The sequence below is a fragment of the Monodelphis domestica genome, chromosome 5 (genome assembly GCF_027887165.1).
Source record: "Monodelphis domestica isolate mMonDom1 chromosome 5, mMonDom1.pri, whole genome shotgun sequence".
NCBI lineage: Eukaryota > Metazoa > Chordata > Mammalia > Didelphimorphia > Didelphidae > Monodelphis > Monodelphis domestica.
This window is the reverse complement of record NC_077231.1, coordinates 180,357,761-180,372,254: the sequence shown is the minus strand read 5'-3', so window position 1 is coordinate 180,372,254 and position 14,494 is coordinate 180,357,761.

The following is a 14,494-nucleotide window of genomic DNA, read 5'->3' as shown; positions in this document are numbered from 1 at the left end:
AGAAAAACTTGACTTATTTCTTTAACTTTATTACATTTTGCTATGCCTTGACCAGTCATTTTTATCCAAAAAACCAATTTAGTTTATGTATATAGACAAAATCTGAGTTTTGAGTCTTCATATCTTTTACTCTCTTAAAAAATATAACATCGGTTTACTCTTGATAACTTTAAAATAAAATGAAATGTAGTACAAATATTATCCTTTGACTTAAAAAAATTATGTTTTCTACTAGTAAAACTTAAACTTTACCAAATGTGTCATTTAATGATTGACCTAATGTAATTTTAAAAAGTCTTTACTATCTCAATTAGTCTTTTCCCCTCATCTTACAGAAACCAATGCTTAAATATAGCAATAAAAATGTTTTATTTATTTCAAGTTAGTCAAGATTTAGGAAATAAAATGTTTGGTTCTATCTCTTTAATATTAAAGGAATAACATTTTTTTCAATAGGTTTCTTCTATCATTCCTTATTAGTTTCTCATTATTGTGAACGTATGCACCAAAGATAACCTAGTGCAAATAGGATTCATCATGCAAATATGGACACTTTTAAAAATGAGAGTATTGTACCAGAAATCATGAGAACTGAGATTTAATTCTAGTTCTCTCATTAACTAGAGAAGTAAAACATTAGATAAGTCACATAAATCTTTGAAACTTTTAACATCTGCAAAGTGAAGTAAACCAGTTTCTAGCTAAGGTCCCTTTTTAATTTCAAAATTCTATGATCTTATGAGACTAAAATCTCTTATGCAGGCATTATAATCTACTTGCATATATAATGTCATTTCCCCCCTGTATACCATGAAAGAATATTAGTTGAAGAATAGTTACTTAAAGGCATATCTGTTTCAGTTTTATGACCTTTGGGAAATTACACAGTTGTAAAAAATAATTCATAATTCTTTCAAAAACACATTCCAATCTTTTAAACACCAATCATCTTCCAGAAAAAGTTGTATGGATACAAACAATTGAACATTTTAGTCTCTGAAGTAGCAAAGGTGAAGATCAAATGATATCTAATAAATTAATTTAGATTTGATATTTATCACACCATATCATGACAAGTTTTATATTCATAAAAATCCTTTCTAACTGTTTTGGGGGTCTAATATTTTACCATTATTGAGACTAGATTCCCTAATTACATGAAGAATAACAGCAATATTACTGATTCCCAATGTGCTTAAAAATGTTTCAATGTAGGTACAAGTAAATAGCCATTCTTATAATTCCTATTCTTTTGAGAAATAAGCATACTTAGTTGTATGTTTAAAACTAAAACTTAGTAATGGCTATATATATTTTTTTCTCTTACTTCATTTTTATTTTATTTTTTCCTCATTAATAGAATTTATTCACAATTGTCTCAGCCCTTCCCCTTCTCCCTACATCACAGTAGACATCATCTGGGACACAGACATGTTCATATTACTTATAGCATTCATGTTTCTGCCTTTCAGTCCACTCTCCAAAAGTAACATTGACAATTTATTCTTCAAGAATTAGCATTGTAGTTGTGTATAATGTTCTCTTGGTTTTACTCATTTTGCTGTTAATTATCTCAAATTATTCTTTCCAAGTTTTATTAAAATTATCCTGCTCATCATTTCTTAGGGCTCAGTAGTATCCCATTATAATCATACACCACAATTTTGTTTATCCATTGCCAGCTTTATGGGCATCCCCACTATTTTGGGTTCTTGTTACCACAAAGAGAGCTACTATAAATATTTTGGAAAAACTCCCACTTTTAAAAAGGTTATGAAATCTGAATCAAGTAACATATTAGGAGACCATCCTATACCAGGCACTGGAGATACAAAGATATGAAAGAAATGATTACTGCTTGCAAGGAAGTTGTATAATATGAATGAAAACAACATTGATTAAGTGTTTAATACATACAAAATACTTTGCTAAGCAGAGAGAATACAGATACAAAAACCAAGAATTCTTGTTCTCAACAAAATACATGTTCTAAAGTACTCTCCAAGAATCTCATTCATGGAAGATTTCTGCTCCAAGTCAGATAAAAAGGTTCTATGACTCTAGGGTACAACAGCAAAGTAGTTAGCAATGTACCTTCTTTAATGTCATCTCCAATGATAAAACCTTATCAGTTTCCTGTATTGATCCAGTTGGTAGTCCCAAATAATTTGGTAGCAAAAACTTTATTTTCTGGGTCTTTGTTAGCTATGGCTGCTAAGGAGTCAGAGGATGGAAAACCTGCAGAAATAGTTATCAGGCTCCATATCAACATTTATATAGTTTTGCTATACAAAGAGTTTTTACATTTTTTATAATTTTTTTATAATTCTCTTATTGTGAAAGGGAATTTTTATTCCCTTCATTAATTTTAAGTTAATCAATAAAGAAATTAAAGTATCCCTTCTTAATACAAAGTAAATCACTAACATAAAGTAAGTTCTTGCCCTAAAAGGCACAAACACTGCCACCTCACTCCCCACCCCCTAGCAGTGCTAGGCAAATTGAAGTGTTGTGATTGATTCCTGAGATGTGAGGAGGAGATCTGATGGGTGGAGAAAACTGTATATAAGCAGGATCCTGAGGGAGATTCAGAAATTCTTGAATTCTTGACCTCTGGTGCTCTTCTTTCTTGGTGGCCTTGGCTTCATGTGCACTGAAGGTTCTCTGCAGTTTTTTCAGCATCTTTGGCTCTTTGCATTTCAGCTTCCTGATCCAGACTTTGGATTCTAGTGAGATTCACATTTGTGGTGTGGAGGCTTTAGGATTAGGATTTAGGATATTTTTAGCTAGTTGATATTTTCTACCTCCTTCCTGTATTTCCCACTTTAATATCTCTACCTTGCTTTAAATAAATCTACTAATAACCTACTTACTCATAGTTTAACTTGAACCTTTATAAATGGCGACCACAACAATTTTTAAACCATTATTATTTTTGTCAAACCAAATTTTAACTATTACATTTGGCAATCTAATTTTAATTATTACATTATATCAGCCTCACAACAACCCTATGATGGAAACCAGAAAATATATTATTATCCTCAACTTATAGATTAGGAAATCAAGGATCAAAAACTTTAAATAACTTTCCAAAGGTTACAGCTAAGCAAACAATGGACACAGGTTAGAACTGAGGTCTTATTTACTACTCTGTTTTCTCTTTTTTTTATCATGTTGATATAATTTTTAATAATCATTTTTGTATATCTTGTGATCCATATCCTCTCCGTCCTTCAAGCTTGTCTCCTTCCTAAAGACAGCAGGTCTTATGATATAGGTTGTATATGTGTTATCATACAATACATATTTCCATTTGTGAAAGAAGATATATTTTACTTTCATTAGAGGATAATTCATGTGAAAAGTGAAGAATGGTATGCTTCAACCTGCATTTACACTGTCAGTTCCTTCTATGGTGGTGGATATCCCATTTCATCATGAGTTCCTTGGAGTTGTCCTGGATTGTTACATTGCTAATAATAATTAGGTCATTCATAGTTGATAATTGTGCTTTATTACTGTTACTGTGTACAATGTTCTCCTGGTTCTGCTCAGTTCATTTTGAATTATTTCATTATAAGTCTTTCCAGGAATTTTTGTGATCAGCTTGTTTGTCATTTCTTATGGCATAATAATATTACATTATAATCATATACTACATCCTGTTCAGAATTCCTCAGTTGATGGACATCCCTTCAGTTTCTAGTCCTTTGACACTACAAAAAAAAAGTTGCTATAAATATTTTTGTAAAAGTAGGTGCTTTCCGCTATCTTTAATCTCTTTGGGATACAGATCTAGCAGTGATATTGCTGGGTCACTTTCTGCTTTTTCAAATTTTTTATTTTGATTAATCACTCTCTATTTTTTAATTTCCAATTTACTGTGGATATCCTGAGTAATCCTTTTGTTCCTCCTCCTCTTCCAGTCTTGTGTCCACTAAAAATGGAGGTTGAGTGACAGAGTCCATGACCCAGTCATTATTGCCATCTTACTGCCTTTGTAACAACATTCATCTATTTCAAATCTAGATTCTATTATGTGTTTTTTCTTCCCACACAACATATAACCATGAGAGCACATAGTTCAGGAAACAAATTGATTGGATACAATGCTAACATGTCACTTTCAACCATTTCTACCATTTTCATGCTTTACTACACAAAAACAAATGAGTCAGATCCACCTACTCATGTTAATATTTTAATCTTACAGCTCACACTGCACCCATTCTTGATGCCCTGAGCACTGTGACACTTGAAACACAATCTGTTAAAATAGTAAAACTATGTAGCAAATTCTTTATATTTTATATATCCATGAGAAGATATAGTTTTAACAGGGAAACATAGTCAATGCTTTGGTTGGTATACAGAAGAAGTATGGAAGATTCTAAATCCAAAATCTCAAATTAAATTCAGGATTTTTTCAGTGAAAATATTATATTGAAAGTCACTGAATACTTATATTGAAATTCAAGTGAGAGAGCTGCAGAAAATTTCTGTTGAGTGCTCCGTTCATTTTTATGTTTTTTTAAAAGATTTGAAAATTTTGTATATTATATGGGCTTTTCAACCTTTTCTTCAGGCATAGTCTTTTTTTTTTTAATAAACACCCACTTAGAAGAGGATATTTGTTTCTGTTTATTAATTGTTTGGTAGGAAATCCTTGAGGCCATTAGTGGTAGAAAGAGTGCTGGACTTGGAGTCAGGAGGACTTATCCTCCGCATATCAATTTTGTCCTCCAACCCTTACTAGCTGGGTGACACTGAGTAAGTCACTTAACTCTGTTTGTCTCAGTTTTTTCATCTGTAAAATGAGATGGAGTGAGAAATGGCAAATTATTCTAGTTTCTGTTGAGGATACTCCAAAAAAAAAGTCACAAAGATCCAGACATGATTGAACAACAACAAGGAAATTTGTTGTATTTGGTTTCCTTACTAGAATCACAAAATGTAGAAGCTAAAGGGAATAAAAGATTTAGAGCAACATGGGACCTCAGCTCATCCAGCCAAATGCTTTTAATATACAGATAAGGAAACTGAGGCCCTGGGAAAGTAGGTGACTATCCAAGTAATTAACAGTCAGGATCCATGCCCTTTGATTCCAAATTTAGGTGTTTTCCACTGAACTAAGCAGCAACTTTGGAGATGATCTAGTTCAATAACTTCATTTTATATTTGAAGAGATGGAGGCTAGTGAGGTTGTAACTTTCTGAAGGTCAGAGAAAAGTTAATGGCAGATTTAGGACAGCTTTCCTGACATCTAACCCAGTTCTTTTTCTACTGCATCATGCTGCTAGGTTAGTTAATATGTTGTCTTTCCAAATGTCAAGAAGTTGTTCTATTTTTCTCCCTGCAGGAAAGAAATCTGTACTTTTGAAAGACAAACTCATGGGACTAAGAAACAAACATTACCTAAAGAGAAAATTGGAATAAAACATACATCAATCAGACCATAACAATTCATCTTCATATCACAGGGAAAAATGGAAGCAACAACAAACGAGCAAATTTTACTGAATTTTGAGTTTGAATGATTAAATACATTTGTGGCTTTCTCACTTCTCCAACTGGAATTCCCTCTAAAAAGGACAGTAGGACATACAAGGCTTCTTTCCTTTTCCCAAAGCTCTTTACTATTTTTTTCTGGAAAACTCCATAAAAGATGTCTATTACTGGTAGTCACCTTGATCCTTATATTCCTTGTCATTATAGATTCAGCCAACAGCTCCCTATTTTAAGACCCGAAGAACCAACAGTTTCTAAACTGGACACACTCTACTTGATGCTAATCACATTTTCTTGCTTGAAATGACTCAATCAATGTAATCTTTTGTTTCCCAACAAGCACCTTCACTAATTACTCAAAATTTACCCTATGCTTTATCACAAAGAATAGGTACACTTCACTCTTTCAATAATCACTCTATATCCTATATTTTATTCTAGTTATGTCTGGATGATTGCCTGCCCAGATGGTAGGACAGAGGTAGGAGACCGGAGGTCATTATGGGATTGTGGATCAACAAGGACAGAAGTTTTTCTCAGCTCTGGAATTAGACTTGTGACCTTTAAGTTAGGAAATAGACTATAGTTCCACTCAGGTATGAGCTGACTCAAATAGTTTGTTCAATGTTCATTTACATCTCTGAAATCAAGAATTTAGGGTCTAATTTATTATTATTGTGATTATTTTGTTGACTGTCTTTATAGAGAATCCTAAGTGGTACAATGGATTGAACCTGGAGTCAGGAAGACCTGAGTTCAAATAATTGAAATAATTTTAAAACACTTAGTACAGTGGCTGGCACATAGTAAACTCTACATAAATATTATTATTATCATTAACATTATTAGACTCTAGACTTTAGAAAGTAAAGGAGAAAATATTAATAATGTAGATTAAAGTTTAAAGTGTGGGGACACACTTTTTCTCCTAGAGAGTCAGCTTGTTAAACATTTACCAGCACCCTTCTGGTTACACCAAAGGGTACTGAAGGAGGTTTATGGGCTCTGTGATAAGTTAGAGCAGAACATAAGTAGATGACTGTTTTTCCTCCCATTAGACAAAGTTTAATTCATTGAAAAGTGCAACAGTAAACAGGGTTCTTGGAAGGACAGAGAGGTAGTCTGCCTATGACTGAGAGGAATAGGAGGAGAACAAAACCAGCAAATAATCCTCTGAATTGCTGGCAAGTAATTTGCAGAGCATGTTTTGGGACTAAGTACTGAGCATAAAAGGCAAGCCTTTGGGCACAGCAATAGCTAAATAAAACAAAGAACATAGACTAAAGTTGTTGGACGCAATCACCATTTCAAAGACTGAGGAGAGCAATGGAAGATCCACTCTTCCCAAATTTATCTCCCTGTGCTTTTTATATAATCTTTTTCTGTATCCTAATTTTCATTGCATATAGCAATTCATGTTCTATCATGAATATTCATATGAATATACTGAATTCTGTGCTAGAAAAGGAGAGAATGCAAGATGCTAGGTACTACCTAGGGTACACAGAACAAAAAAAAAAATAAAATAAGTTTGGAGAACTAAACTTTGTCCTACTAGTCTGATTTTGATTCTCTCTTGGGGGCTTAAGATCTAAAATAATGTTTAGTTTTTGCTGTTTTTTTTTTAAGTTCCTTGGTCAGACATCAAAGATACCAAAGTCATACACTGCATCTCGGGTTATGGCCAGTGGTCCTGACTTTTGTCTTGCCACTGGACTTCAATGAGTCTGGAAGAATGAGGCTGATGACTTTGTGCAACTCTGCCTCACTTAAATCCAGTTCAAATGTGAGTCAAGACATTACTTCCTGATGTCATCGGTCCTTTTCTGTTGTCTTCTCAAATGAAAATGCAAGGTACTTGATGGCAGGACAATCTTTCTTTTGGCTTGTTTTTGTATGCCTGGTGGTTAGTATAGTCACAAGCACTTAATAAACACTTACTGTCTGGTTGATATAGGGAATTCCCAGGAGAGGAAACTACCTCTATAAATGTATGCAGGCTACTCTGAAACTGAGAGGTTAAATGACTTATCCAGGGTCAGCTAATACCCTCTTGGCAATATGGTTCTGAAGTAGGAATTGAACCCATGTTTTGGGGTTTTTAGGATAGTTCTCTATCCTCTGTAAAAACTAGAAAATCTTCTCTCAGTTTATAAAGGGAATAACAAGTAACACTAACTATATGGATATAATACCAATATAACCAAGTGAAAAACATAAAATATAAAATTATATCAGTCACTCAGCTTAGTGTGTCTGATGCTAAATAATTTATGTTTCAATCTGTAATTATGACAATTGTGTGTATGGTTTTACACCATATAAACAAATCATATCAAGGCTTTTCAGATAACTAAGGTTTTCTAAGAGCTTCACTTTATTCTGACTTAGTACTTCTATTATTTTGAAAGATATTAATCCAGGCTTTATATCTGTAAACACTGTTGAAGAGGTAAATATAGCCAAGATTGATCATAAATACAATACTGTATTCCTGGAAATTCAATAAGAAGGGCAGCAAATATCTCTTCTTCCTCCAATATTACTTATTTTAATGAGGATGAACCAAACAATAGACAGATAGGACTTTTCAAATCCTAAGAAAAATTTTCCCTTATCCAAAAAAGCACATTAGTAGAGTCCTACAAAAGTATGTTGTAGCACCATCTAGCATACTCCTGGTGTATCTACCACACCAAAAAACATTTAATTCTCTTTTCATATATAGTGTACAGTTTATCTGAATACCTGGAAATACACAATAAAGTATTTTCTTTAAGAAACTTGGAAAAGTGAAAATAGATATCATAAACACAATAAATTAGTATTATTAAGAAGCTTTCTTTATTTAAAAATTTGTCAAATAAAACTTATCAGATATAGAGTTCTACCTATTATAAGTCTAAAACCACATCAAGACTATTGGGATACTCTGGACTTCAGAAAATAAAATTTGTTGGCATTTTTGTGCAAAAAGAATGTTTTTACATTTGTCATGGGAATGATCTAATCCTCTAAACTGCTTATTTCATAGACTGATTGATGTAGTAAAATTAAGTATATGTCCATGAAAGACTATTTAGACCATCAACTAACTGTTTTCTCACTGCCAAAAACCTAATTTACTGATTTTTCTTCAGATTTACTATTTACACACAAAAAGAAGCAGTCTTGATGTTTACCTATTCTGATAAGGCAAAAATCATTTTGATGGGTGTTCCTAGTTTTAAAAATTGACTTTATTATAGGCTGGCTTCCCTTATTGCTCAAGAGTTCCTTTCTTGGGGACCAAGCAAAATGAATTTGATTCCTTTTCCACATGACAGGCCCATGAATGCTTGAAGACAGCTATCCTGTAGATTAGGCAGAATAGTGAAATGCTGATAGCACTCACTATGTATGGATTCAGAGGAGATTAGTTTGAGCCTTGACTCTGTCACTTACTCGTTGGGTGAAGTTAGGCAAGTCTCCAAGCCTCAGTTTCTTCATCTATAAAATGAAGTGTTTATATTGGATTGACCTTTGTTTTCCTTTCCCTTTTGTAGTTCTGTGACTACTCAGAAGAGTTCATTCCCAACACCATTTAAGGTCAAAATAACCAATTGTCAATTCCTATATTTAACAAAGTTAAACCATATTAAATTCATGTAGAAAAATACCTTATTGATTCAATCCATTTTAACTTCATGTGTTGTTGTTCTGCCAACTACACAACTAAAATGGTTTGAAATCTTATTGATAGAAAAAACCCTGACCAATTCAATAAAGTTCAATTTTGAAGTTTTTCAAAATGAATTTGACTGAATTCAAGTGCATCTTTTCACAAAAACAACACACTATAAAAATGAATACACATCTGAAAAAATGATTTATGTGGAAAAACACAACCTAAATGTCCTGAAGCAACCAGTTGTTTTAGGACTTGTAAGACACAGACTCAGGGAACAGCAGTGCTACATTCTTTGTCTGTCATAGATAACATTTCTTAAATGGAGTGTCCAGTTTCTTTGGACAGAGATTGCTGGGATCCAGATGGTTCGGTTGCCATCAGCAATCTTCTAATAGCTGAAACTGGAAATAGTAACCTTTTCACTTCATCCTGACAAAGATTTCACATTCTAACACTAAGCCTGAGAGCCACTGAGCGCGAGTCAGCTGAAGTTATATTTAAAGTTCTAGCTGCCTTGTTTAATTAAGAAACTTGTGCCTGCAACCAAGTGGACCACGGACAGACACAAATCCTAAGAAGGATGAAAACAGAGCACCACAATTATCCCTCTTGCATCAATGGTCTAGCCCCCACCCTTTCCATTGAAAGAACACCCTTTCTGATGACATAGAAGTGCAAGAATATCCTTTTATCACTGGACTATATAAAATTGACAGAAAGAAATTAGCAGTAAAGACTTTTCAGAGAAGGGTTGGCCTCTTGGGTATAACAAAGCAGCCTCTGAGAGGTAGGCAGTGGAATTTCAACACTTGGGTACCATGCTTTGCTAGGTTATTTAAGACATTACAAGTAATGCATTGTTTAGTGGTACCCATGTACCCCATTAAAGGCATCGCAGTGTAGCATGGATTCAGCAAGTCGCAGTCATAATGTGCCAGCTGGAGAAGATTGGTGTGGGGGTGGGGGGGAATCCTCCTTCAATTTCTGCTTAATGTTCTGATGAAAATAATGCATCCTCTTGTATTGGGAATGTATTTACCTTTAGGACAAGTTGAGGACCATTCAGCAGATAGATAGAAATGTGACTTCAGTAATGTGGCATTACTTTATCTTCTCCTCACCCCAAACCTTTTTTTTGTGTATTCTGTTTTTTTCTTTTCAGGGATACATGCTTTTCCCCAGAATGTAACTTTAACTTTGGAGAGTTAATTAAGCTTAGCAGTAGACTAGCATTTAGTGGTTTTATGGAAATGAGAGAAGTAAGTGATATTCATGCAAACACTACTGCTATACTTTGCAGTGATCTTCATAAAAATTTTATGGTGACTGAAGGCCTTTGGGGGCCCCTTTGTAATAATTACTTGAAGCAAATAAAAATTGTGTATTCGTATTTTTTATCAAATAAAGTAATTTTCATTTGCTTTGCTGTCCTAATCATTAAAAGCTATCAGGAGGATTTCTTGGTCCATCTGAGCATGTCTACTAAGAACTACTCCTATTTAACTCACTCTTAGATCACACTATGGCTTGAGAATTCTTTTAATCTCTTTTCCATTTATAACTGTACTGCTTGACCTTTTTTCAGCAAGGTGTCTTGTATATAAAATGTCAGCGAGAGGATTATAGACATGGGACAAAGATATAGTTTAATTAAAAAAAGTCCTGTGAGATTGAAAAAGGTTACTGGCCTAGATCACAAATATTTAATGCCAGATGACTATTTATGATGCTAAAATAACAAAAAAGGACTTATGGGTAAGTTGTAATTGACCAACCTTTAAAGTTGCCCAAATAATTAGATTATACTTTTGGTTGAAACTTTTCTTTTAGCTTTAGGCAATCCTAAACATTTAAGCAACAAGTCTTTTTAGGTTTCTACTATTTAAAACAAATGCATTAAAAAATGAAAATAAACTCAGAGTACTATGACTGAGAACTCAGATAGAGAAACTTGAAAGATTATCCAAACATCTGGTTCTTTTAAATGTAGAATGTTTTTACTTAAATATATATATATATATATATATATATATTTTTTTTTTTTTTTGTTCAGGATTTACTGGATGAAACTTCGTGGTGGTTAAACTAACTGTATAAAAATGGCACTTATCTTTCCTAATCCTAAAACAAAACAAAAAACCCCTACCAATTAACTCCCCAAATATGTCTGTTTCTATAAAACTTGAGTTTGTACCAAATGGGAAATATCAATGGACAATTAGCATTTTGTCCAAAAAGGAAAGAAATATATTGCAACAATGTGGGCCTTGTCCCAAACTCCTCATTTGGGACTCAAATGTACACAGAATCTATTATAATTACTGAAAGGAAAGAATTCTTAGTGAATGCTGAAAGAAGGGAATATAAAAAGTATTTTGGATTTTATTTGTTGTATAGTGTCACTTGTACAACTGCATTTTAAGATTTTATAGTAATTTTTATTTTAAAATTAAATACCCCATACTCAAATATTTCCATAGATATAGCAGAGTACAAACATTGATTGTATATTAAATTATAAATCACCATTTCACAATACTTGGATTTAAAAAAAATCATCTCTCATCATTTCTGATATATGATATTCCATTATATTCATATACCACAATTTTTCAGTTATTCCCTTTAGGTTGAATTCTTTTCTTTTCTTTATTTTCCCCATTGAATCCCTCTTCAGAATCAGGATCTTTGCTTTTGACTGGCTTTAGTCATATATTGGTCTTCTTGGGGCATATGCCAAATAATGGGTTTGCTCAATTAAAATTGTGATGTTTTGTGACATTCCTTACATGATTCCAAGTAATTTTCCAGAACACTTATATTAATTCATAGCATCATTAACAGTATATCAGCATACAGCCCTTCCAATATAGTTTTCAATTTTTTCCATTTTTATGTGAATAAGAAAATGAGTTATTTTAGCTTGTATTTCTTTTAGTAATAGACATTTTTGAAAACTATGTAGAATTTTGATCCATTTGATGATGGCCTGTTCTTGTGATGGCCTTCAAACACTGCAGTAGAGTCAAATGGTCATGTAGTCTTTTTCCAAAGACAAGATGGTGTACCTCCAACTGACCTTTGATGTTTTCAAAAGTAAGATTATAAAAATACTCTTTACTCTTATTGATGTCTTTTGATTTAATGCACTTCTCCTTTCCTCCTAAAAGCTTGAGGTGTTTTGTAAAATCCTAATGGACAGAGATTAATACTCACCTTATATGAGATTGGAAGTCTCTGTTACACACATAGTAGTTCATCAAAAAGATTTTTTCCATAAACTTACATATTTCAAAGAAATGGACTCTATTTTTTGAAGTGGTTATATGGAGATGAACTGCTCAAGTTAAACATTTACATGATCTGTAGTATAGCTACTACAGTGTTATCCTTGACTTTTACAAACTTTTTTTTCTGTAACATTTTTCTTCAATTATTACAATCCTTGAGTAAATATATAAATTTTATTACCTTCTTAAAGCATCTAAATGCCTATAGTTTTAGATACCTAATTCACTGGAGTCAACAGCTAAACATCTAGAGACCTGTTGATTGCTGCAAAAATTGAATAATGTGTTTTAAGGGATTTATCAAAGGACCACAGGACAATTCATCTCTATCTCTTTACTTCTGACCAATCTGTCTCCTCATGTTTGACACTTACTCAGTCCTCACTTCTACCCCTGCAAATCCTTAAATTTCTTCAATTCCTTTTTCTCATCTCCCTTGCCAGCACCTACTCACCCCACCACTCCAATTGATTTTTATTTATTTGTATATTTGCATATCATAGCCATCTCAATCTCCTTCCTTAGAATGTAAGTTGTTTCATTTGTTTTTGTATTCCCTGTAACCAGCAAGGTGTGTAGCACAAAGCATACAATCAATAAATGCTTTAAGGACTGAATAATTGAGCTGGAGATAATTCCCGGTGAGCACAAAGTTGGTTTTTAGTTCCCTCCTGGAATTGAATCTATATTCATTCTGAAGGTGTTTTGCTAATCATAGAGCCACGGAATTTTAAAGTTGGAAAAGATCTAAGAGATTATCTAGTCCATTTTACAGAATAGGAAATGGAAGCTCCAATTAGATATGACTTGCCTAAGTTCATGGCATAACTGGGTCAGAAGTCTAAGTTCAGTATTCTTTTCATTACCCTAGTCTGCCTTTCAACCTAACCCACTGCATGACTAGCTATTGGAGTTTTCCTGGTGCTTTTAAAAAAATAATCATAACAGGATTCTGGGGTCCTAATGGTTCTAGAATTTGACAATGAGTAGATTTTATTCCATATAAAGGACTAAGGATTCAAAATAGATCCTGTTTAATGGATCAATAGGAACCCAAAATACCATCTATGAGTTAGATTAAAACTTGGCTTTTTCTGACATCCCACTTACTGTTTTGCAAAATGAAATGTCCTGTCTTCCACTGAAATATGAGTCATTGTATTTGCTTAAAACTCTTAGCTGTGGCCTCTAGAGCTTTTAACTTCAATTAACATTAGATGGTACTATTTTTTGTTGTAAAGGGGACTGACCTCCAGGTCTCTACAATGGGTATATTTGTGTATACATATATATATATGTATATACATATATATATATACAAATATATACATATATTGTGTGTGTGTATAAATCTAAAATAGGTATATTTGTGTGTATACACACACACAAAAGGTATATTTCTTTTTTACAGTTCTATCTATTTCAATTTGGTGGTAATGATGTTATGAAAAGAACACTGTTTGGAGTTAGGACAATTCTTGGATTAATATCATGCATTTAATATTTATATGTAACAACCTATCTGAGCTTAATGTCTTCCTTTCTAAAGTGAGAATAATAAAAAATAAAATGAGAATAATGATATTTGCAATGCTTATCTCACAGAGTGGTGAAAATCATATTCCATAACATTCCTAGCAGTGGTGTGGTGGCACTTGCTGTAGACATCAGCAAGCAGACAGGGCAGTCAATGACTTAGTTTATCCCCTTTTTGTAGATCAGGCTACTTGTTCCCTTTGAAGTCTGACTTCTTCTCCAACCTCTCCATCAAGCTGTTCTTAAATACACTTTATTACAAAGATATTGGAGGACGTGTCTCAGTGCCATCCTGCTAGTAGACTTCTAATGACTCATTGCCAAGGGGAACTCTACTACAGAAGTATTTTCTTAAGTTGTAAAAATGAATCCATAATTTTTTTCTATAGTTTTGAGTTCTGGATTATATGTTGTAAAAATTGGACTCCATCTTGACCCCAAATGGACTTTCAACTTGGTATGAGCTGCCCTATTGTACCTTATATAC